Source organism: Scomber japonicus, chromosome 16 (genome assembly GCF_027409825.1).
Source record: "Scomber japonicus isolate fScoJap1 chromosome 16, fScoJap1.pri, whole genome shotgun sequence".
Classification (NCBI taxonomy): Eukaryota; Metazoa; Chordata; class Actinopteri; order Scombriformes; family Scombridae; genus Scomber; species Scomber japonicus.
In genome coordinates this window covers 2,786,796-2,810,403 of record NC_070593.1, presented here as the reverse complement: position 1 = coordinate 2,810,403, position 23,608 = coordinate 2,786,796, and the positions used below count along the sequence as shown (strand labels likewise).

General features: G+C 42.6%; 9 non-coding genes across 9 annotated transcripts; all 9 read right to left on the bottom strand.

Annotated features, from left to right (window-relative positions):
- Positions 1-17,050: 17,050 nt before the first annotated feature.
- On the bottom strand, positions 17,051-17,124 carry trnat-agu (transfer RNA threonine (anticodon AGU)). Its single transcript has one exon. It is a non-coding gene; the product is annotated as a tRNA-Thr (tRNA).
- Positions 17,125-17,488: 364 nt separating this feature from the next.
- On the bottom strand, positions 17,489-17,562 carry trnat-agu (transfer RNA threonine (anticodon AGU)). The gene has a single exon. It is a non-coding gene; the product is annotated as a tRNA-Thr (tRNA).
- Positions 17,563-17,732: 170 nt separating this feature from the next.
- trnat-agu (transfer RNA threonine (anticodon AGU)) lies at positions 17,733-17,806 on the bottom strand. The gene has a single exon. It is a non-coding gene; the product is annotated as a tRNA-Thr (tRNA).
- Positions 17,807-17,998: 192 nt separating this feature from the next.
- On the bottom strand, positions 17,999-18,072 carry trnat-agu (transfer RNA threonine (anticodon AGU)). Its single transcript has one exon. It is a non-coding gene; the product is annotated as a tRNA-Thr (tRNA).
- Positions 18,073-18,283: 211 nt separating this feature from the next.
- Positions 18,284-18,357, bottom strand: trnat-agu (transfer RNA threonine (anticodon AGU)). Its single transcript has one exon. It is a non-coding gene; the product is annotated as a tRNA-Thr (tRNA).
- A 159-nt stretch (positions 18,358-18,516) lies between these two features.
- On the bottom strand, positions 18,517-18,590 carry trnat-agu (transfer RNA threonine (anticodon AGU)). The gene has a single exon. It is a non-coding gene; the product is annotated as a tRNA-Thr (tRNA).
- Positions 18,591-18,698: 108 nt separating this feature from the next.
- Positions 18,699-18,772, bottom strand: trnat-agu (transfer RNA threonine (anticodon AGU)). Its single transcript has one exon. It is a non-coding gene; the product is annotated as a tRNA-Thr (tRNA).
- Positions 18,773-18,964: 192 nt separating this feature from the next.
- Positions 18,965-19,038, bottom strand: trnat-ugu (transfer RNA threonine (anticodon UGU)). The gene has a single exon. It is a non-coding gene; the product is annotated as a tRNA-Thr (tRNA).
- A 185-nt stretch (positions 19,039-19,223) lies between these two features.
- trnat-ugu (transfer RNA threonine (anticodon UGU)) lies at positions 19,224-19,297 on the bottom strand. The gene has a single exon. It is a non-coding gene; the product is annotated as a tRNA-Thr (tRNA).
- Positions 19,298-23,608: the final 4,311 nt, after the last annotated feature.

Genomic DNA, 23,608 nt, shown 5'->3' with positions numbered 1-23,608 from the left:
TTCCTTCCTTCCTTCCTTCTCTATTTCTTTCCTTCCTCTCTTTCCCCCTTCCTTATTTCCTTCCTCCATCCCCCTTTCTTTCTTCCTTCTTTCCTTCCTTTCCTTACTCTCTCCCTCCTTGTCTCTTTCTTTCCTCCCCCCACCTTCCTCCCTTCCTTCCTATGTCCTTCTTTCCTTCCTTCCTCCCTTCCTCTTTTCCTTTCTCCCTTCCTCCTACCTTCATTCCTTCCTTCTTTCCTCCCTTCCTTCCTTCCTTCCTCCGCAACTAGTGTCTGAAATACTTCATGTTTCTGCATTAACCCTCCTGTTGTGTTCGAGTCAAGGAAGGGAGGAGAGAGGGAAGAAGGAGGGAAGGAAGGAAGGGAGATGGAGGAAGAAAGGAAGGAAGAAGGGAGGAAGGAAGGAAGGAAGGAAAGGAGGAAAGAAGGAGGGAAGGAAGGAAGGAAGGAAAGGAGGGAGGAAGGAAGGAAGGAAAGGAGGAAGGAAGGAAGGAAGAAGGGAGGAAGGAAGGAAGGAAAGGAGGGAAGAAGGGATGGAAGGAAAGGAGGAAAGAAGGAGGGAAGGAAAGAAGGAGGGAAGGAAGGAAGGAAGGAAGGAGGGAAGGAAAGGAGGGAAGGAAGGAAGGAAGAGTCAAAACAGATGGGTCAATTTGACCCGGGAGCACAACAGGAGGGTTAACAGCTCATCAACAGTCTATTTTCAGCTCGTGCTTGACATCGCTGTTTATAAGTCTAGACGCTCACATTGTTATCTTTATAGTTATTGTTCTTAGTGTGGAGCCTTTTACATCCTATAATCATATCTAGTGATGGTGAATAGGACCCACCCCACTGATAAATGAAAGCATATTATGTTAAAGGTTAAAGGTTATTATGGTTTATTATTTAACATCTATAAAATAAAATATCCTCCAGGACCTTCACACTGTGTCTTTTCTTCACACAGGGATTAATCAAACATTGATCGATGACTAACGGGGAATTTCTGAATGTGAATTGTTGACTTATTATGAGTCAGATTATGAACAGTGTGTGAGGGTAAAGGTTAGGCTACCTTCGTCGTCATCGCTATGACAACAACCACGGGGTCAAAGGTTAAAGGTTAGCCGATGATTGTTTTAAGAAACTGTCCCAATTCTCAGGTTAAACACAGGAAACAAACGGCAGCTTCCTGTGTCAGAGTCCACTGTTGGGTTCATGCCGCTTCCTCCTCCTCCTCCTCCTCCTCCTCCTCCTCTAACCTGCACCACTGCTCCCCCTCCCTCCTCTAACCTGCACCACTGCTCCTCCTCCTCCTCTAATCTGCACCACTGCTCCTCCTCCTCTTCATCCTTCACCTCCTCCTCCTCCTCTAACCTGCACCACTGCTCCTCCTCCTCCTTCTCCTCTAACCTGCACCACTGCTCCTCCTCCTCCTTCTCCTCTAACCTGCACCACTGCTCCTCCTCCTCTAACCTCCTCTAACCTGCACCACTGCTCCTCCTCCTCCTCTTCATCCTCCTCCTCCTCCTCTAACCTGCACCACTGCTCCTCCTCCTCCTCTTCATCCTCCTCCTCCTCCTCCTCTAACCTGCACCACTGCTCCTCCTCCTCCTCTAACCTCCACCACTGCTCCTCTTCCTCTAACCTCCTCTAACCTGCACCACTGCTCCTCCTCCTCCTCCTCCTCTAACCTGCACCACTGCTCCTCCTCCTCCTCCTCCAACCTGCACCACTGCTCCTCCTCCTCCTCTAACCTGCACCACTGCTCCTCCTCCTCCTCTAACCTGCACCACTGCTCCTCCTCCTCCTCCTCTAACCTGCACCACTGCTCCTCCTCCTCTAACCTCCTCTAACCTGCACCACTGCTCCTCCTCCTCCTCTTCATCCTCCTCCTCCTCCTCTAACCTGCACCACTGCTCCTCCTCCTCCTCTTCATCCTCCTCCTCCTCTAACCTGCCCCACTGCTCCTCCTCCCTCCTCTAACCTGCCCCACTGCTCCTCCTCCCTCCTCTAACCTGCCCCACTGCTCCTCCTCCTCCTCTAACCTGCACAATGCTCCTCCTCCTCCTCCTCTAACCTGCACCACTGCTCCTCCTCCTCTAACCTGCACCACTGCTCCTCCTCCTCCTCTAACCTGCACCACTGCTCCTCCTCCTCCTCTAACCTGCACCACTGCTCCTCCTCCTCCTCTAACCTGCCACTGCTCCTCCTCCTCTAACCTGCACCACTGCTCCTCCTCCTCCTCTAACCTGCACCACTGCTCCTCCTCCTCCTCTAACCTGCACCACTGCTCCTCCTCCTCCTCTAACCTGCACCACTGCTCCTCCTCCTCCTCCTCCTCCTCGAACCTGCACCACTGCTCCTCCTCCTCCTCTAATCTGCACCACTGCTCCTCCTCCTCCTCTTCATCCTCCTCCTCCTCCTCTAACCTCCACCACTGCTCCTCCTCCTTCTCCTCTAACCTGCTACTGCTCCTCCTCTCCTCCTCCTCCTCCTCTAACCTGCACCACTACTGCTCCTCCTCCTCCTCTAATCTGCACCACTGCTCCTCCTCCTCCTCTAACCTGCACCACTGCTCCTCCTCCTCCTCTAACCTGCACCACTGCTCCTCCTCTAACCTGCACCACTGCTCCTCCTCCTCCTCTAACCTGCACCACTGCTCCTCCTCTAACCTGCACCACTGCTCCTCCTCCTCTAACCTGCACCACTGTTCCTCCTCTAACCTGCACCACTGCTCCTCCTCTAACCTGCACCACTGCTCCTCCTCCTCCTCTAACCTGCACCACTGCTCCTCCTCCCTCCTCTAACCTGCACCACTGCTCCTCCTCCTCCTCCTCTAACCTGCCACTGCTCCTCCTCTAACCTGCCACTGCTCCTCCTCCTCCTCCTCTAACCTGCACCACTGCTCCTCCTCCTCTAACCTGCACCACTGCTCCTCCTCTAACCTGCACCACTGCTCCTCCTCCTCTAACCTGCACCACTGCTCCTCCTCCTCCTCCTCCTCTAACCTGCACCACTGCTCCTCCTCCTCCTCTAACCTGCACCGCTGCTCCTCCTCTAACCTGCACCGCTGCTCCTCCTCTAACCTGCCACTGCTCCTCCTCCTCCTCCTCTAATCTGCACCACTGCTCCTCCTCCTCTAACCTGCACCACTGCTCCTCCTCCATCCTCCTCTAACCTGCACCACTGCTCCTCCTCCTCCTCCTCTAACCTGCACCACTGCTCCTCCTCCTCCTCCTCTAACCTGCACCACTGCTCCTCCTCCTCCTCTTCATCCTCCTCCTCCTCCTCCTCTAACCTGCACCACTGCTCCTCCTCCTGTAATCTGCACCACTGCTCCTCCTCCTCCTCTAACCTGCCCCACTGCTCCTCCTCCCTCCTCTAACCTGCCCCACTGCTCCTCCTCCCTCCTCTAACCTGCACCACTGCTCCTCCTCCCCCCTACCTTCCTTCCTTCCTTCCCTCCTTCCTTCTGTCCTCCCTCCCTCCTTCTCTCTTTCTTTCCTCCCCCTACCTTCCTTCCTTTCTCCCTCCTTTCCTTCCTTCTCCCTTCCTTCCTCCTTTCCTTCTTTCTTCCTCCCTTCCTTCCTTCCTTCTTCCTCCCTTCCTTTAGAACCAATGAGGTGTGAATGAGTCTGTAGAGGCTGTAAAACATCACATTTAGACTCAATGAGAAGAAATAAATCCATGTTCTATGTTGTCATGGCCTCAAAGAGGAAGGAAAAGCAAATCATTATTTTTAAAATAGCATTTCTTGGTGTGATCTATAAAGGGTTTTGGGTACATGGATTGGTAATGGTAACGTACTTTTTTAAGCACTAGTGGTGATGGAAGAAGGAAGGAGCATTGCACCACCCGTCCTGCAGCTCACCATGTCGGAGCGTTCAGGTCAGCAGAGCTTTTCCGTCAGTTTCTGGCTCTCATATAAAAAGCTCAAGATGACCCACATTCTCTGCTTTTCTCTCTTTCTTAGAAGCAGTTTAAAGATATTTTGGGAAATGTAGTGAATCAAAAACCCAAAGTAGAAGTTGCTGAAGATGTTGACTTGTGTTATTTTCGGAGAGCAGTCAGCGGTTGCCACGGGCGACCCCCGCTGCAGACGCTGCACCATCAGCACCTCCATATGGAATCTGCAGATTTTTCACTTTTCTGTCAGCCTTTCATGTTTCTCACCTTTCTTGTTTGTAAAATCCTGACAGGGCTTATTTTCCCCTCTTCTTTCCTCAGCATGCATCCAAGGCCTCCCCTCCTTTCCTCATCCACGCCTAAAAAGTTTGTGGAGCGGTAACTCAGCATGAAGGACGACTGCAGCAGCACGGAGAGGCATGTGCACTCATCAACACAACACAAGGTTCATGTGAGGAAGGCAGGAAGTAGAGAAAACCAGCGGCAGCAGCAGCAGAAGAAGAAGGAAGTTCAAATTCAGGTTAAAGTAGATTTATTTAATCTTTAACAGATACAACAATAAAAGGAACAGCTAAAATACAGAATAATACTTTAAATACTGTGAACCTCTTTAAGGAAAGTGGAGGTCAGCATAAAAAAACAACTTTTAAATCAACATATTTCACTGTTTACTATAAAAACATCCTTCACTTCTGACTGAGAGAAGAAAAAAAGAAAGCAAAGTCTCCCACTGATTGAACAACCTGGTTATTGGGTCTGATTTGCAGGCTGGACCATTACTGGTTCACTGTGAATCTGTATCTGCAGCTAAGTCAAGCTGTTCAAAGAAAGCTTTACTTTGAAGTTTTCCTGATGAAGGAAAAGAGATTCACAGAAAACTGAAATGAAAAAATCCTTCAGACGACGTAACGACTGCAACAACCGCTCTGGATGGATTTCTTGTCTTTGCAACAATATTTGTGCAAAGCTTAAAGTTAAAGTGTGAAGTAAGAATAAATATGTGTTCTGAGTTTGACATACCACAGAAAAGTGTGTTGTTAACCACCCTGCCAAATTTGAATGATTAAAAAAATCACCAAATATATGAAATTAGACCATCTCTACTAGAAACATGGACGCTACGTCTGAGAGCTTTCTGCTGCTAACTCAGCTGCTAGCTCAACGGATAACTCGGCTGCTAGCTCGGCGGCTAACTCGGCTGCTAGCTCAGCGACTCACTCAGCTGCTAGCTCGGCAGCTAACTTGGCTGCTAGCTCGGCGGCTAACTCGGCTGCTAACACCTTTTTTAGAAATACATTTATGACCTATTTAATGTGTTTAGAAGAAAATGTCTGAATTCACTTTACACAGCCTTTAACTTTTATTTTTGATGAGTTGCTTTCAGAACAAGCGCCAAAAAAAGCTCTAAAATAAACTTAATATGTGATCTAACGTTAATATGAGAACGTGTAATGAGCTACCGTTCTCCCCCGGTGACGAAGATGTAAAGCAATTAGTAGAAAACCTTCATAATGAGCCTCGTTGAGCACATTAACGGTCATTAGCATTGCAGATGTGAAACGACGTCTCTGCTGATGTGAGGAGAGAAAAGACTAATAATGCATCTGGTTTACTGACAGCTGCAACAAATGATGCTGAGCAGGAGAGTTCACACAGCGGAGAAAACATACAGTGACAACAGTGCATAAAACAGTCACAACAGGATGAAATGATCGAGCCAAAAAGCTAAAAACAAACAAAAAAGGCAAAAAAAAAAATTAAATAAAAAGAAAAATTCAGCTTCATCCTCACACTGTGTAGTCGAGCTGTTTGATTATAATCTGTGTTTTTATTAGATTAATCTGTGGTTTGGTGTCTGAGAGAGAGAGAGAGAGAGAGAGAGACAGAGAGAGAGAGAGAGAGACAGAGAGAGACAGAGAGAGAGAGAGAGACACAGAGAGAGAGAGACAGAGAGAAGAGAAGTCGCCTTTAGTCTCTATCAGCTGACTCATCGCTGCTCTGCTTTGGTGTCATCAGCAGATTTAATGACATGATTGCTCAGATGTGTGGTGATGCAGGTGTGGGTCAGCGAGGAAGAGGAGGAGGAGAAAGAGGAGGAGGAGGAGGAGGAGGAGGAGGAGGAGGAAGAGGACTGTTGCTAGGGGCCTAATGCACGGCGACAGAGCGTTTTGGTCACTGCTCCATTGATAAAAACACTTGTACTGATAACTGTTATTACTGCTGATGCTGCGGCCAATGATAGTATCAGTCTGCAGGTTCACATGCACGAGAGTCATCTGTTATTTACTGCTGCAATGAAATACATCACTCTGAATTGGTTAAATATAAGGGCTGTCGAACGATTAATTTTTTTAATCGAGATTAATCACAGAATTTTCATAGTTAATCACGATTAATGGCGTTTTGAATCGCATGTTTAAAATCCTGTTATTTTCCATTTGAAGGCAGTTTTAAGCCCATAATGTAAAGCATTTCTTACCAGAGTGTCTTAACTGGGAATCAATCACGGCTCTGCTGCGACTCCCACACTCCAAAATGGTCCTTTGGTGGAGCTGAGGCTGGCTTGGCTGCACCTGGGTGTTTAGCGTGGAGGTGCTAACTCAAACTCCACGTACTCCGGTGGTAGTTAAACTCTGTTTGACACAGGTTGCATTTTACTTTTGACTTGTCAACTGAAGCGTCTGGAAGTGTTTTAAAGTTAAACAAGCCGTTCAAAAGTCCAGTAGCTCTCTTACTTTCCATCAGCGCGGTAGGTTTACCGCAGGAGGCCACTTCAAAGCATAGCGCTACAGCTAGAGGAGCCGTCTACGGGTGAGTAGCTGAGGCTCCTTTCCTTTCCTCCCTTCCTCCCTTCCTCCCTCCTTTCCTCCCTTCTTCCTTCCTTCCTCCCTCCCTCCCTTCCTTCCTTCCTTCCTTGACTCGAGGACAACAGGAGGGTTAAACCAACTCTGAGGTGAAGAATATAACTTGGTGTGTTATATCTCTCACCTCAACAACCCTGCAGCTGCTCACAGTGATGGACAGACATGTTTTCCCAAAGCTAACAGGAGACATGACAGAAAACACTGATATAAGACTCTGTGGTGCTGCAGTCATTTATTATCTGATAAGCTGAGAAAATAATAGTTGGTTGCTACAACAGCTTTACTGCTAATACATCCATTAATACTTCTGCTGCTATAAACTTCTACTAAACTAAACTAATAACTGACAGCTTCAGGTTCATCTTGTGTGCCATGATAGTCTGATGTGTTTGTTAAATACTTTATGAACCAAAAGAAAAAACACCAGAATATAAAGTGAAATGAGTTCAAGTCTGGATTCAAAGCCTTTCTGTGAGTTTGTTTTAGTGCTTTGATATTTCTGAATAAATATTGTGCTTCATCAATTTATCACGGACGAATATTACAAACTAGGTTTTTTGTTCCCCTGATGAAGAGCTTTGTCACTTCTTCTAAAAAAGTGTTAAACAAAATCAAGTCGAGCTGATTTAAAAAAAAAAAGTTTTATACATAAACTACTTAAACAGTATTAAAGTTATTTATCTAAACCCTTTCATACTGTTCATACTCTGACTCATTATTAGTCTCTACAGCATAAACTCCCCATCAGTCATTAATAGGAGAACATTTAATAGAATATGAAGAATACAGCAGCATGTTTTCATACTGATTTTAGTCAAATTTGTATATTTGCATATATAAAAACTAGGGCCGTCAGCGTTAACGCATTAATCGTGATTAGATTAATACAATCCATAACGCGTTTTTTTTTTTTAACTGCATTTTAATGTTGCAAGGCTTTTTGTCCCTTCTACTCCCCCGTAGACGGCTCCTCTAGCTGTAGCGCTGTGCTTTGAAGTGGCCTCCTGCAGTAAACCTACCGCGCTGATGGAAAGTAAGAGAGCTACTGGACTTTTGAACGGCTTGTTTAACTTTAAAACACTTCCAGACGCTTCAGTTGACAAGTCAAAAGTAAAATGCAACCTGTGTCAAACGGAGTTTAACTACCACCGGAGTACGTGGAGTTTGAGTTAGCACCTCCACGCTAAACACCCAGGTGCAGCCAAGCCAGCCTCAGCTCCACCAAAGGACCATTTTGGAGTGTGGGAGTCGCAGCAGAGCCGTGATTGATTCCCAGTTAAGACACTCTGGTAAAAAATGCTTTACATTATGGGCTTAAAACTGCCTTCAAATGTAAAATAACAGGATTTTAAACATGCAATTCAAAACGTCATTAATGACGATTAACTATGGAAATTCTGCAATTAATCTCGATTTAAAAAATTAATCGTTTGACAGCCCTAATAAAAACGTGTATCAGCTGCACAAAAATAAAAGAAAATGATGCATTTCATTTCCATGATTGTAAACTGTGGCTCACATTATAAACAATCCAGCTAATAGAAATGTGTATATGGTGTTTTTAGAGCTCTGACATGTAAAAATGGGTCTAATTTGACCCTGAACAGCATGTAAGGGTTAAATATAAACAGTATTAGTAAAGTTATTGATCTCAAAAGGAAATCAAACAGTGAATTTGTGTGTTTTTATAATATACAGAGTCAGCAGCTTAATAAATGAGTCTGATTGTGGATTATTATGATATAGTTATAATAATAATATAACGTGTGCTGCATGAGGAGGGAAATCCCGCCTGTGATGTGAGCAGCTAGTCAGAATAAACTCCTCCACTTTATGAAACAGCAGCCGGCCTTGTTAGCCTGAGAGCTGCATGGAGACGGACTCAGCGCCGGAGGGGAGGACGCGGCGTCCTCTCAGCCGATCTGATGTCTCTCTCAAAGCTCTCTCAGCCTCTGGGCTTCACTTTCAGAGCAGCAGAGTAGCGGAGTAGCTTTAAAGGAGATTTCACCCGAGAAAAAAAGAGTAAGAAATGTGTTCTGTAAGCCCTTGAGTGCTGCTGTGTGTGTGTGTGTGTGTGTGTGTGAGAGAGAGTGAGTGAGTGTGTGTGTTCATGTGTGTGAGTGTTTGCGTGCGTGTGTGTGAAAGCTGAAAAAGACTCTTTCGGGTCATCAGCGTTATTTCAGTGATGTTTTATAATCTTTATATATTTGCTCAGAAGCACGACAGGGTTCATGATGAGGAGCAATGTTTGGAAATCAGCTGATAAATCTATAAATATAAGAAATAATCACTGTTTTTATTAATAAGATTGATATTTGTAATAATAGAAAGTATATTTTCTATGCTTATGAGCTTTTTAAAGCATTCAACATTCAAAAAAACATGTTTATTCATATTAATTTATAACTACGGCTGTCAAACGATTAATTTTTTTAATCGAGATTAATCGCAGAATTTCCACAGTTAATCGCGATTAATGGCGTTTTGAATTGCATGTTTAAAATCCTGTTATTTTCCATTTGAAGGCAGTTTTAAGCCCATAATATAAAGCATTTCTTACCAGAGTGTCTTAACTGGGAATCAATCACGGCTCTGCTGCGACTCCCACACTCCAAAATGGTCCTTTGGTGGAGCTGAGGCTCGCTTGGCTGCACCTGGGTGTTTAGCGTGGAGGTGCTAACTCAAACTCCACGTACTCCGGTGGTAGTTAAACTCCGTTTGACACAGGTTGCATTTTACTTTTGACTTGTCAACTGAAGCGTCTGGAAGTGTTTTAAAGTTAAACAAGCCGTTCAAAAGTCCAGTAGCTCTCTTACTTTCCATCAGCGCGGTAGGTTTACTGCAGGAGGCCACTTCAAAGAATAGCGCTACAGCTAGAGGAGCCGTCTACGGGGGAGTAGAAGGGACAAAAAGGCTTGCAACATTAAAATGCGATTTAAAAAATGAACGCGTTATGGATTGCATTAATCTAATTGCGATTAAGGCGTTAACACTGACAGCCCTAATTAAAATGTGAAAATAAACGTATGAATAACTTGCACACATTCTTTTTTTGTGGATGCAGCATCAAATTTCTGCTTTTAATCCATTTAGAGAGAATATATTAGAGGAGCCGCAACACAGAACAGAAAGATTACAGCTACCAGTAACTCTCAGCATATATTAGCATGCGAGTGTCGTATCCAGACAGACATGAATAAAGTCCAACTCTATCCTTTAAGTGTGTGAAGGCGGGGGGCGGGGGGGTGGCATAGATTAGTATACAGTGTGTGACTTGCTTCCTGGTTATTGTTGGACTAAAGCTTGTACTCTGCAGAGTGAAGGTGAGTCAGATGTGAGTGTTCTCCTCGAGGTCGGCTGTTTGGCTTCATGTATGAATCACATTCAGACAATCAGAAGAAACTAAATCACCCGAAATCCAGAATATATCATGGTTATTGTAATTTGCAGATCATTTAATACCAGTGTTGGCTCTGGAGCTTTGTGAAGTCAGTGATACCATCAGGGTTATAACATAAAGCCTGCAGCCAATGGGAATGTTTTGCTATAACTCAATATATTTCTTCTCTATCTTCCATGGGATCACATTTCATTGGATCATTTTGCATTTGCAGCTTTCTGCTTGTCTGCACACTGTTGCACCTGATTTCATTTACACACTTATCATTAGTAGATCACCTGTAAAACTAAACATGCTATCTATTGCACTGTCACACAACTTAGCACCCTATATTTAGGATCAGATGGGGCTTTTCCACTACTCTACTTTACTCGACTCAACTCTACTCATTTTTTTTTTTGCTTTTCCATCAGGGATAGTAACTAGCCGATACTAAGATGTGACATCATCAGACTGCCGGCCTCTGATTGGTCAGAGAGTCACTGGAAGAGTCATGAGTGCTGACGTCCCACATAAGAATCAAACCCGACATTTTTAAATACCAACAACAGCGTTACAGCGATTCGGTTTCTCTTCTCTTGCTTTGTGTGTGACAGAAAGACACATACAGCAGCAGGAAGGAAGGAAGGAAGGAAGGAAGGAAGGAAGGAAGGAAGGAAGTGTGTGTGACAGAAAGCCATATACAGCAGAAGGAAGGAAGGAAGGAAAGAAGGAAAGAAGGAAGGAAGGAAGGAAGGAAGGAAGGAAGTGTGTGTGACAGAAAGCCATATACAGCAGAAGGAAGGAAGGAAGGAAAGAAGGAAAGAAGGAAGGAAGTGTGATAGAAAGACACATACAGCAGCAGGAAGGAAGGAAGGAAGGAAGGAAGGAAAGAAGGAAGGAAGGAAGTGTGACAGAAAGCCACATACAGCAGCAAGAAGGAAGGAAGGAAGGAAGTGTGTGTGACAGAAAGCCATATACAGCAGAAGGAAGGAAGGAAGGAAGGAAAGAAGGAAGGAAAGAAGGAAGGACGTGTGACAGAAAGTCACATACAACAGCAAGTACACCATCGCCTCCATTGTTTATGTGTTTGTGTCGCGTATAAAACTAAGTCACAGCAGTTTTAACGCAGCGTTGCTATGACAACCCCTCTCACGTTGAGGAGGAACTATGAAGTAATGGAAAACGACCTGGTACCAAAACCTGAGTAGAGCCGAGTAGAGCTAGAACTATATAATGGAAAAGCCTCATTAGTAATCAGACCCATAATGCATTGCATGTTTCCATACTGTCCCTAAATAATGGATTTTTCTGTTATAAGAGAGGCTTTCCCGTTTCCATAGAAACTCTGAAAAGCATGACTCACATCTGTATCGTCCATCCACATGTTTCCTACAAGCTTATAGTAGGTGAGAGGAATTTAAACAGGTTAATATTGATTTTATATTGTTCATTTGTGATTGATTATTTTTAACAATTACATTATGATTGGGCCTTTATATGTGGTTTTGATTGCTTAACCTTTCCTTTTATTTCTTTATTTGTTATTTATTGGCATTTTTTCTTGTATTTATGGTTTTAAATGCACTTTTTTGAGACATATGAGAAGTATTTATACAGTTAATGGAAATATATGGTCATTTTTTAAACATTCAGTGTCTGTATTTAAAGGCAAGTGAGGGCAAAAAGTAAGTGTTGTTCAGTTTAATCAGAGTTTATTTTAGTGTTTTAATATCTGGGATTCTTTTATAATTGTTTTCCTATAAAATAAATCATTTCTCATTATAATACCGCTATACTCATGTGAGATTAGAGCTGCAGCTAACTAACTGAATAGGCCCGAGGTAATGTCGTCAGCTTGTTTGTACCTCCGAGGTATTTATTTATTTAGCAATCATAAAAAAAAACAACGATAAGCAGGAAATCTCTCCACTGCAGGAAATTATTTCCCTAAAAGTAAAATAAAAACTATTAATTGATTTACAAAAATAGTTGCTGATTAATTTTCCTGCAATCAACTTTCATCATTTCAGCTCTTCGGTGTAAAATGTGCCTCCTCTTCCTCCTTGTCCTCCTCCTCCCCCTTTTCCGCCTCCTCCTCCTCATCTTCCTCTTCCTCCTCCTCTTCTTACTCCTCCTCCTCTTCTTATTCTTCCTCTTCCTCCTTCTCTTCTTCCTCCTCCTCCTCCTCCTCCTCCTCCTCCTCTTCTTATTCTTATTCTTCCTCTTCTTCTTCCTCCTCCTCATCATCTTCCTCTTCCTTCTCCTCCTAATTCAAGGTTTAAATCTCAATGAGGAATAGATTTACATTTTGAGATAGAGCAGACTTGACTCCTCTTCCTCCTCTTCTTCCTCCTCTTCTTCTTCCTCCTCCTCCTCTTTACATTTTGAGATAGAGCAGACTTGTGGCAGCATTTTGAGGTATGATATGTGTTTGGAGAAAGAAGGAGTGAGACGCCTTTAGTATATTTTTATGACACACATCTTAAGGTAAGATCTGAAAACTACCATAAAAGCTCTCACTTTGAACTTCAATTGCTCCAAAAGTACAAAAAAGGGTATCGCAAACAAAAGGAAACACAACTTTTGAAAATTCAAAGTGTTCAAAGCGAACGTTTTAAAGCTTGAGTGGAGTCTGTAGGATGAAGCAGATCTGAAGTGGTTTGATCTGACAAAAAGAGTTTCATTTTTGATGTTTAAAAATGAATTAAAAATATAAATGAAATCGCTGGAATATGATAGAAAACAGAGACGTAAGAAGACACATCTGCTGAATGAGATGCACAGTTGTTGTTTTAGTATGCAGCTGTTGAAAATGTCCAAAAAAACATACAGAACGCAAAATAATACAAATACTTTAGGCAATCACACCAATAAATCAGCAGGATTACAGCATAGTAAAAAAATTAGGGCTGTCAAACGATTAAGAAGGGAGGAAAGAAGAAAAGAAAGGAGGGAGGAAGGAAAGAAGGAAAGAGGGAGGAAAGAAAGAGCGAAGGAGGGAAAGAGGAAAGAAGGAAGAAAGGAAAGGAGGGAGGAAGGAAAGGAGGAAAGAGGGAAGAAAGAAAGAGCGAAGGAGGGAAAGAGGAAGGAAGGAAGGAAGGAAGGGGATGGAGGGAGAAAAGTAGGAACAGTCAAAACGGACAGGGTCAATTTGACCCGGTAGGATTAAATGATGCTTTGCAGTCAATTCACTTCCATAATTATCTCAATCAGCTGTTTCTCACCAGCGGACTCTGATTCACATATTCACCACCAGGCGTCACTAGTCACTGAATATCAACTTCCGGTCCGAAAAAGAAGACGCAGAAGAAGAATAACAACAATAACATCCGGTAAACAGAGTCGACAAGAAACATCCTGACAGCTTTGTAGGCTGAGCTCCACTACTGTTCCTGTCACCTCCTCAATGCTTCAATAGCCTAATTTAAGAGATTTGTCTTCATTTGTTATTTATAAAACACGCTGTTCCGCCGACGGGACGGACCGGAAGTTAGGAGGTAGCGACAAGTTCTTCTGAATGTTTTAAACACCAACCCTTAAACACATATATTCATGCCGTACATTGTTAGAAAGCTTAGATTCTCCTGATTCATTCAAGACCACTCACGACTTATATGGTTGCTCACAGCCGTAATAATATTAGCGATTAGCTCGGCTAGCCACTTTAGCTAAAGTAAGAACAGCTATAATGCTACATACCTTCAAAGTCTTCCCTTTATCCACAACGATCATCTTATGACTCAGGACTTTCTGTACAGCTCGCCAAGTATCCATTCTTGTGAAATATGAAATCCGTTTCCATAAAACCGTAATAGTTTCCTCAATATGTCAACATGTATTTAGTCCAACACGTAACGTAACATACAAGGAACAAACCATATACGGTCCGTTTACATCATTTCCTGACCTGCACGTGACTAGATGTTTACGACCGTTAACCTCTCCTGCTTCTGACGACCCCACACACACACCAGCCAATCGGTGTTTAGGATTAGGCAGCACGTGCCTCCAAAGCCAATGAGGACATGTGACCGACGACAACGACAACGTGGGTTTGATTGACAGCTGTTCCAGCCAATGGAAATATCGACTTGACATCTTTATAGCGAAATAAATAGATAGATAAATAGATATATAGCTAAATAAATAAATAGACAGATAAATAGATATATAGCTAAATAAATTGATAGATAGATAAATATATAGCTAAATAAATAAATAGATATATAGCTAAATAAATAAATACATAGATAGATAGCTAAATAAATAGATATATAGCTGCATATGGCAAAGAAATATACGACTGCAGAGTTGCTTATGAACTGGAGTGATGAGGAGGCATTTTTTGGTCTTTTGACTCCAAATTTGGACTGCATGAAGCCAAGACCTGTGACTGTGGCCTCATTGTGTCTATATCCCGCTGAGAGGTCCCTGAATGTCTGTACACATGTCATTGTAAAGGCAAACCTATGGGCGAGTAAACAACCCCATCATTGTAACCTCTGCCACTCTTTGTCAGTAAGTCACAGAATCACACAGACACTTTTACAAGAATCCTGAGAGTGTTTCCTTTCCAATGATACCAGACACATCTCTGAGCCTCAAACTATGTGGGATCTGTGCTACTCACAACTTGGGCATGTCGTTTAGGCTAAAATCCTCTTCCTCCTCCTCCTCCTCCTCCTCCTCTTCTTCCTCCTCCTCCTCCTCCTCCTCCTCCTTCACCTTTCTCTTTACTATGTACGATTTTATTGGTTTACGTGCAGCTAACTTGAACTACTGTATAATCTGCTGGGTGGTTCCTCCTCCTCCTCCTCCTCTTCTTCCTCTTCCTCCTCCTCCTCCTCATCTTCCTCCTCCTCCTCCTCCTCCTCTTTCTCTTCCGCCTCCCCCTATTCCTCCTCCTCCTCTTCTTCCTCCTCCCCTCACTTTCTCTTTACTATGCACTATAATATTGGTTTAGGTGCAGCTAACTTGAACTACTGTATAATCTACTGGGTGGTTTAATCTATAACACTGCTATGGGGGGGGGGGGGGCGAGGTAATTGTGGTTGCTATGGCGATGATTGATTTAACTTGTGCTGTAGTATATCTATTTATATCGCTGATCTGTCTGCTGCTGCTGATGTCTATACTGTTAATTATAACTGATGATGATGATGATGATATTGAAATTGACATGTTGTGAGGCGATGTTATTTATGATTATATTATAGATAATTTATTATTAATATGTTAATTCTATACTCTGTGGAGCTTCGGCAGTGTGCAGGCCACCCCGAGCTTTATTTATGTCAGCTGTTGTGTGTTTTATGTGTTTTTTTTAATGCTTGCTGCAGCATAAATTGCTCATCTTGGGACAAATAATAAATTGAATTGGAGCAGTGCATCATATTTTATAAGATCAGCATATGTTTTATATATAAAATCTTAAATCTGTACAGCTGTCATATAAATGTAGTGCAGGAGAAAGTATTTAATATTTCATTCTGACACACAGCAGAGGAATGAGGAAGTAGAAGTAGCATGAAATGGAAATATATAATGCCTCAAATCTCCAAATCTCTCCTCTTCCTCCTCCTCCTCCTGCCCCTTCTCCTCCTCCTCTTCCTCCTCTTCCTTCTCCTGCTCCTCTTCTTCTTCCTCCTCCTCCTCCTATTCCTCCTCTTCCTCTGAATAAAAACTATGAAGGAGAATCATGATAATCTTCCATGAAGGCCTCCTCCTCATCTCCCCCCCCCCCTACTCCTCCTCCTCTTCTTCCTCCTCCTCCTCCTCCTCTTCTCCCTCTTCCTCCTCTTCTTCCTTTTCCTCCTCCACCTCTTCCTCCTCTTTCTCTTCCTCCTCCTCTTCCTCCTTCTCCTCCTCCTCCTCCTATTCCTCTTCTTCCTCCTTCTCTTCCTCCTCCTCCTCCTCTTCTTCCTCTTCCTCCTCCTTTTCCTCCTCTTCCCCCTCCTCCTCTTCCTCCTCCTCATCTTCCTTCTCCTCCTCCTGCTCCTTCTCCTCCTTCTTCTCCTCCTTCTTCTCCTCCTTCTTCTCCTCCTCTTCCTCCTCCTCCTCTGAATAAAAACTATGAAGGACACTCATGTGATAATCCACCATGAAGGCCTCCTCCTCTTCCTCCTCCTCCTCCTCCTCCTCTCCCCCCACTCCTCCTCCTCCTCCTCCTCGCCCATGCTCTCTCTATTGTGTCTGGGTGTGTGCTCAGCTGGGACAGCTGTATTACTGAACCCCAGCAGGGAGAAGCAGGAAGCTGTCTGAGTATTTATATCTCCCTCCTCTCCAACAATACGGAGCTGTGAACGAGCCAAGTCCAACAGGAATCCACGCTGACTCACGCCTAATCATCACTACACTCTGCTCTGTTTTCTGTTGAGATAAGTTTTTATCACCATTTTATCTTTATTAGATCTTTCATGCAGTGGGATAGGGTTTTTTTTTATCTTTTTATATTCATGCTGCCATTGTAAATGTCTTATTCCACAGTTAATACTTCTGTTTAATGCATTTTTATTTGAAATTCTTGATAGTTTGATTACAAAAAGTCACATTTAAAGAAGGTTGATTCATTTTGGTTTAGTTAATTCTTAAGTTTAGTACCATTTGCTCTTATTTTGATTATAATATGTAGTACACTGCAAAAATAAAGTAATGAAATGAGGAATATATTACTCAAAATAAGCTTTATATACATTACATATTTCATCTCGTTTCGTCTGACGAAATTAACACTGAAGCTACATCACCTCTGATGGACTTTGTCAGAGTTGTGTTGAGTTACTGCCGATGCAAACCCAACATTTAACTAATGCTTCAGATTAAAACCAGTTATACGACTAAATAACAGGAAACTTCTGTTGTGAAGAACTTATTGAAGTTTAAATGTATTTGTCATTTGGCTTTGCATAGCATCTTCCAGGCACTGCTGGGATTTGAACCCAGGATCTCCTGTTTACTAAACAGGCGCTTTAACCAACTAAGCCACAGCGCCTCTTGATATCTCTGGTGGTCCCAGGTGGTCCGATCTCTGATTCAGGAAATATACATGAAGTATAACAAGTGGGCAAAGTTGGGATTTGAAACCAGAATGTCCTGTTTACTCGATAGGCGCTTTAACCAACAGCACCACTTTATCCTCTCATAAAGATGAGCAGTACAGTCTGCTCATGCTGATCCGTGTTTTCTATCCAACATTACAGAAGCTCACAGCAGAGAAGCTCGCTGGCTGTAAAGTTCTGTTCATCTTTGACGGCCTGGATGAAAGCAGACTTTCACTGGATTTCAACAACAGTGAGGTGGACTGATCTCTGATTCAGAAACCTTGTTCTGTATATTAAACATTAAGTATCACAGACAGGCACTGCTGGGATTTGAACCCAGGATCTCCTGTTTACTAGACAGGCGCTTTAACCAACTAAGCCACAGCGCCACTGGTGGCCTTTATTAGAGTCATGTTGAGTTACTGCCGATGCAAACCCAACATTTCAAAGCAGGTTCAAATTAAAAACAGTTATATGACTAAATAACAGGAAACTTTTATTGTGAAGAAATTGTTGAAGTTTAAACGCATTTTTCATGTCTCTTTAAGGAGCATATTAGAGGCACTGCTGGGATTTGAACCCAGGATCTCCTGTTTACTAGACAGGCGCTTTAACCAACTAAGCCACAGCACCTCTGATGATCTTCTGTTAGAGTCGTGTTGAGTTACTGCTGATGCAAACTCAACATTTCCTTCTTTAGTGCTTCAAATTTAAACCTGTTATATAACTAAATAACCAGAAACTTTCATTAAAGATATATATTTATTGATCCCACAGAAGGCTAACTGTGTCCCTCACTGTTATGTGAACATCTTAACATCTTAGAGGCACTGCTGGGATTTGAATCCAGGATCTCCTGTTTACTAGACAGGCACTTTAACCAACTAAGCCACAGCGCCTCTTGATATCTCTGGTGGTCTCAGGTGGTCCGATCTCTGATTCAGGAAATATACATGAAGTATAACAAGCGGGCAAAGTTGGGATTTAAAACCAGGATGTCCTGTTTACTAGACAGGCGCTTTAACCAACAACACCACTTTATGAGAGGAGGTGGACTGATCTCTGATTCAGAAACCTTGTTCTGTATATTAAACATTAAGTATCACAAATAGGCACTGCTGGGATTTGAACCCAGGATCTCCTGTTTACTAGACAGGCGCTTTAACCAACTAAGCCACAGCGCCACTGATGGTCTTTGTTAGAGTCATGTTGAGTTACTGCCGATGCAAACCCATAATTTCAAAGTAGGTTCAAATTAAAAACAGTTATATGACTAAATAACAGGAAACTTTTATTGTGAAAGTTTAAATGCATTTGTCATGTCTCTTTAAGGAGCATATTAGAGGCACTGCTGGGATTTGAACCCAGGATCTCCTGTTTACTAGACAGGCACTTTAACCAACTAAGCCACAGCGCCTTTGAGCCACAGCTCTGGTATCACTTTATGAGAGGAGGTTAATAAACCTCTGATTCAGGAAATAATTGAAGCTCTTGTTCTACATATTAAACATGATGTGTGATAACAAGGCACTGCTGGGATTTGAACCCAGGATTTCCTGTTTACTAGACAGGCACTTTAACCAACTAAGCCACAGCGCCTCTGATGATCTTCTGTTAGAGTCATGTTGAGTTACTGCTGATGCAAACCCAACATTTCCTTCTTTAGTGCTTCAAATTTAAACCTGTTATATAACTAAATAACCAGAAACTTTCATTAAAGATATATATTTATTGATCCCACAGAAGGCTAACTGTGTCTCTCACTGTTTAAGTCTTTGAACAGCATCTTAGAGGCACTGCTGGGATTTGAACCCAGGATCTCCTGTTTACAAGACAGGCGCTTTAACCAACTAAGCCACAGCGCCTCTGATGATCTTTTGTTAGAGTCATGTTGAGTTACTGCCAATGCAAATCCAACATTTCCTTCTTTAGTGCTTCAAATTTAAACCTGTTATATAACCGGAAACTTTCATTAAAGATATATATTTATTGATCCCACAGAAGGCTAACTGTGTCCCTCACTGTTATGTGTCTTTGAACAGCATCTTCCAGGCACTGCTGGGATTTGAACCCAGGATCTCCTGTTTACAAGACAGGCGCTTTAACCAACTAAGCCACAGCGCCTCTGAGTGACAGCTTTGGTATCACTTTATGAAAGGAGGTTAATAAACCTCTGATTCAGGTTTGATAATCTTTAACAAATAATAGTCAACAATCAAGTTCCCTTTTAGCAGATACAACATTTTTCATTGATTATAATCATCACCAAAATGTAACACTAAGGCTGTAATGATTGCGCAATAGTCTCATAGTGTGTTATTATGGTGTTCATGCAATGGGCAATGTGTTTTTGTGTTTTTTGTGTTATTGTGTTTTTGTACCATGGGGGTTCCTCCTTTCCTTCCTTCTTCCTCCCTTCCTTCTTTCCTCCCTCCTTCCTTTCCTTCCTTCGTCCTTTCCTCCCTTCCTTCCTCCCTCCTTTCCTTCCCTCTTCCTCTCTTCCTCCCTTCCTTCCTTCCTCCCTCCTTTCCTTTCCTTTCCTTCCTTCTTCCTCCCTTCGTTCTTTCCTTCCTTCCTTCTTCTCATAGTGTTTTATTATAGTGTTCATGCAATGGGCAATGTGTTTTTGTGTTTTTGTGTTTTTTGTGTTATTGTGTTTTTGTACCATGGGGGTTACAATATTTTGTCATGTGTAATTTATAGTTATGATTTAAACAGCTGGTTCTGGTTTGTGTTTTGTTCACATGTTGTTTGTCTACGAGGCATTATGCACGCTGCTCTGAGTCCAAGACAAATTTCCCTACAGGGGCAATAAAGTATATGGTATCATAATGGAGTACAGGCCGGTGTTGGCTGCAAGCTGTAGGTCACCGGTGAGCCGTCTCAGGAGCAGAAGCCACGTTGGAAATGTTCAAGTATTTGATTGTTGTTTATAAAAAAGATCTGTTTTGTGTTTTCCAAAAGGTTCGATAAAAAAGGGAAGCTTGGAGATGATGACCTAAAACAGGAGGATCTAGAAAAGGCTTCTTTAAAAGAGGGTTAACAGTGGCATGTTTAAATATAGGAGGGACAGGCAGCAGTTAATAATGGCTATCTACATTTCGTTCTATTGTTTTCTGACCCTCAATATAATGACAATAAAGCTACTACTACTACTAATACTACTGATGGCTAAAACATCTGGACCAACTGTATGACACACAGCTTTCAGAAATCAAGTAAAGATTCAGTCCGAAGCACAGGTGGACGATGTTGAGAGTGCAACAGTGCGCTCCGGGTTCTAAGGTGTTGCTGAATCTCTACTACTTTGTTATAAAATCAATTCAGAATATCCTCACATCTCTCTGGAGAAGATTCACGTTATCTGTTGCTTCTGTAGAAACATGAAAGATGACCTGCTCCCTCCGTTGATATGAAGGGCTTATCCTAAGATAACAAAAACACAATGGGTCTGTTCTAAACTGCATGCTTTCTTACTACTCGTACTAACTCTGACGCCATTTGAAGTATGTAGTGTGTTTAACTGTGTAATGATTTAGAGTATGTGAGAAGTTCCTGGATGGTTTACTAGATTCTCCAGAAATGCAGAGTATGCATCAAGAGCTGACTACTCACACTCACATTACCCAAGATGCAACGCTACTACTCACACTCACATTACCCAAGATGCAACGCTACTACTCACACTCACATTACCCAAGATGCAACGCTACTACTCACACTCACATTACCCAAGATGCAACGCTACTACTCACACTCAAATTACCCAAGATGCAACGCAACTTCTGAAAAAAACCCAAAATACAAACGTCACAGATCAGCTACAGCGAGGGTATGTTCGCTTCCTGTTTTCAAAATAAAAGCACTAATTCTATCATTATGGTTTTCTTAATAATAAAAGGCAACGGGTGTTTTATTTTGTGAAAATGACAGGAAGTGCGTTACTCGCTACGGCTAACTTGAGCGGCTCCGAATTCTAAGGAACAAAACTTTAAACAGGTGATATTTGGACAAGTTAGCGTCACATTGTGGATCTAAAGGGCTACTTTACTTTCTTCCTAAAAAGGTTAGAAATGTGGATAAAGTGGTTTATTTACAGAGTTAGAGCTAAAATGAAATCAGCTTCAGCCTGATGATTTCAGCTCGGGTAGGAACCAAATGCATTGTGGGTAATCGTGTAGTTTACTACAGTGTAAACGGTCTGCTTACTATCTGGTCCTTTAGTGTGTAGTATAGAAGTGTGTAGTATGCGGTTTCGAACACAGCCAATGATTTTCAGGTGATTATACATTAACTAAAAACATACTTATCCTTCCACTAAACATCTCTATATTCTACGTACTGCACCTTTAAGAAAAAGGGAACCGATATTCCAGCTGCCTTCCTGCGTCTGTTGGGACGGACAGAGAGACGGAGGTCAAAGACATAATTTTCCTGGAGGCAGTGAATAGTATTGAGAGTCCCTGTGGTCTCCTCCTCAGGCGGGCAGGTTCCCCACATCTACACCTGTCACTGCTCCCGCTGAGCTGTCTGATGACAAACACCCACCGCTTCTTCACCGCGTTCACACAGACAGCAGCAATGAATGACAGAACACACACTCATTCAGTTCACTGAGATCTCTGCTCTTACCCCCCCCCCCCCCAGCTTTCTCACCCTGGCTCAACTTTTGCAGTATTTTCTTTTTTTTAATTTTTAATTTTGGCTAGTATTTTGACTAGGAAGGAAAGGAGGGAGGGAGGAAGGAAAGAAAGAAAGGAAAGGAAAGGAGGAAAGAAAAGGAAGGAAGGATGGAGGGAAGAAGGAAAGGAGGGAGGAAGGAAGGGAGGAAAGGAAAGGAAGGAAGGATGGAGGAAAGAAGGAAGGAAGGGAGGAAGGAAAGGAGGGAATGCAGCTGTACTACTGATAAAGTCACACAACATATTTTTGAGACTTTACATTCTTCAGTTATCCAAATGTTGCCCTTCCACTTACACACATACATATATATTCATGTATAACCCACAGACTGTATAGAAGAAATGGACGTAACATCTGTATCGTCACCCATTGGTTTGTGGACTGCTGCTCGGAAGACAATAGTTTCGAATCTAGGCAGCGCCATCTTGAAAATTTCAGGTGCATGCTGGGAAAAATAAAAACATGGATTCTACTTATATGGGCATGAGGCGGGCCATGGGTGGAGCGGGGAGGTTGCTATGGTTGCGAGGGCTGGATCTCAAAGACATTGGTCAATCAACCTGTCAATCAGGACGTATCCACGCCCTAATGCATACCCTGCTTTATCGTCACATATAAAATCAGGGAGGCCAAAATGTCCCAAATGAACATCATACTGCATTGAAGAAGGCTTTAAACTAGCGATTGAGACCATAAACACATTTTGAAAACGTTTACTGAGGTTAGAAATCAAGTGAGAAGTTGGTGAATTCTCCATTGACTTGTATAGAGACGGTCGCCCCCTGGTGGCCTTTTGATAGAATGCAGCCCTAAGTTACTTCCACGTTGGCCTCATTTCAGAGGACTGGAGCTCCCCGCCTCATTTAACCACATATCTCCACATTCATGTATCTACATAAAACAAGATCAAACAGAAACTTACTCATACATTGTTTCTTATTAATGTCCATACCTACATTTCCTATTATGACTAATGCAAAAATCTGTATTTTCAATTCGACTCCATCTGACAGTGCGCCATGTTGGCCAATCAAGTATATAAGTACCTCATATTCCTGGTATTTTCCTTCTTAACCCTAAACCCTAGCTCCACAGTCTACCTTGCAGTTATTATGATGAAGGATAAAGTGACTGCAGCTGTGATAACTTTGCAGAGTAGTAAACTTTTTTTTTTCTTACACCGTGTCTACGTAGAGAGTATTTCAGCCTGTGTGCTTCTGAACAGATAAGATTAATCAATACGGTCGACCCAGCCTGCATAAAATCTTACATTTGCAGACGTATGCAGACATGCACGGAGCTCACTCAAGGACATTTGTGTCATCGTATCAGTCTGACAACACCAATATTCCTCTTATACATGTTCCTATTTACTGTTTTTTAGTTCCAGTTGTTCCTATTGCTTTTTTACTTACTTATTATTTCTTGTTCTTTATTCTTTCTTTTATTGCTGCTCTTTACATTTCATCCACTTTGCTGCAAACCTTAAAATGATGTAAATGTCTAATAAAGGATTATCTTATCTTATCTTGCTTAGCTTGCCTGACATAGGTGGTGTGCACATCATCAGCCGATATGATTAACTGTTACCTAAAACATCTTGTGATAACATAACTCTGGTATAACTTGTATTAGATGTGTGAAAACGTGACCCAAGCATATCTTTACCCTTCTGTTAATCCATTAGGAGTCTGATAAGCCTTTAACCCTCCTGTTGTCCTTGAGTCAAGGAAGGAAGGGAAGAAGGAAGAAGGA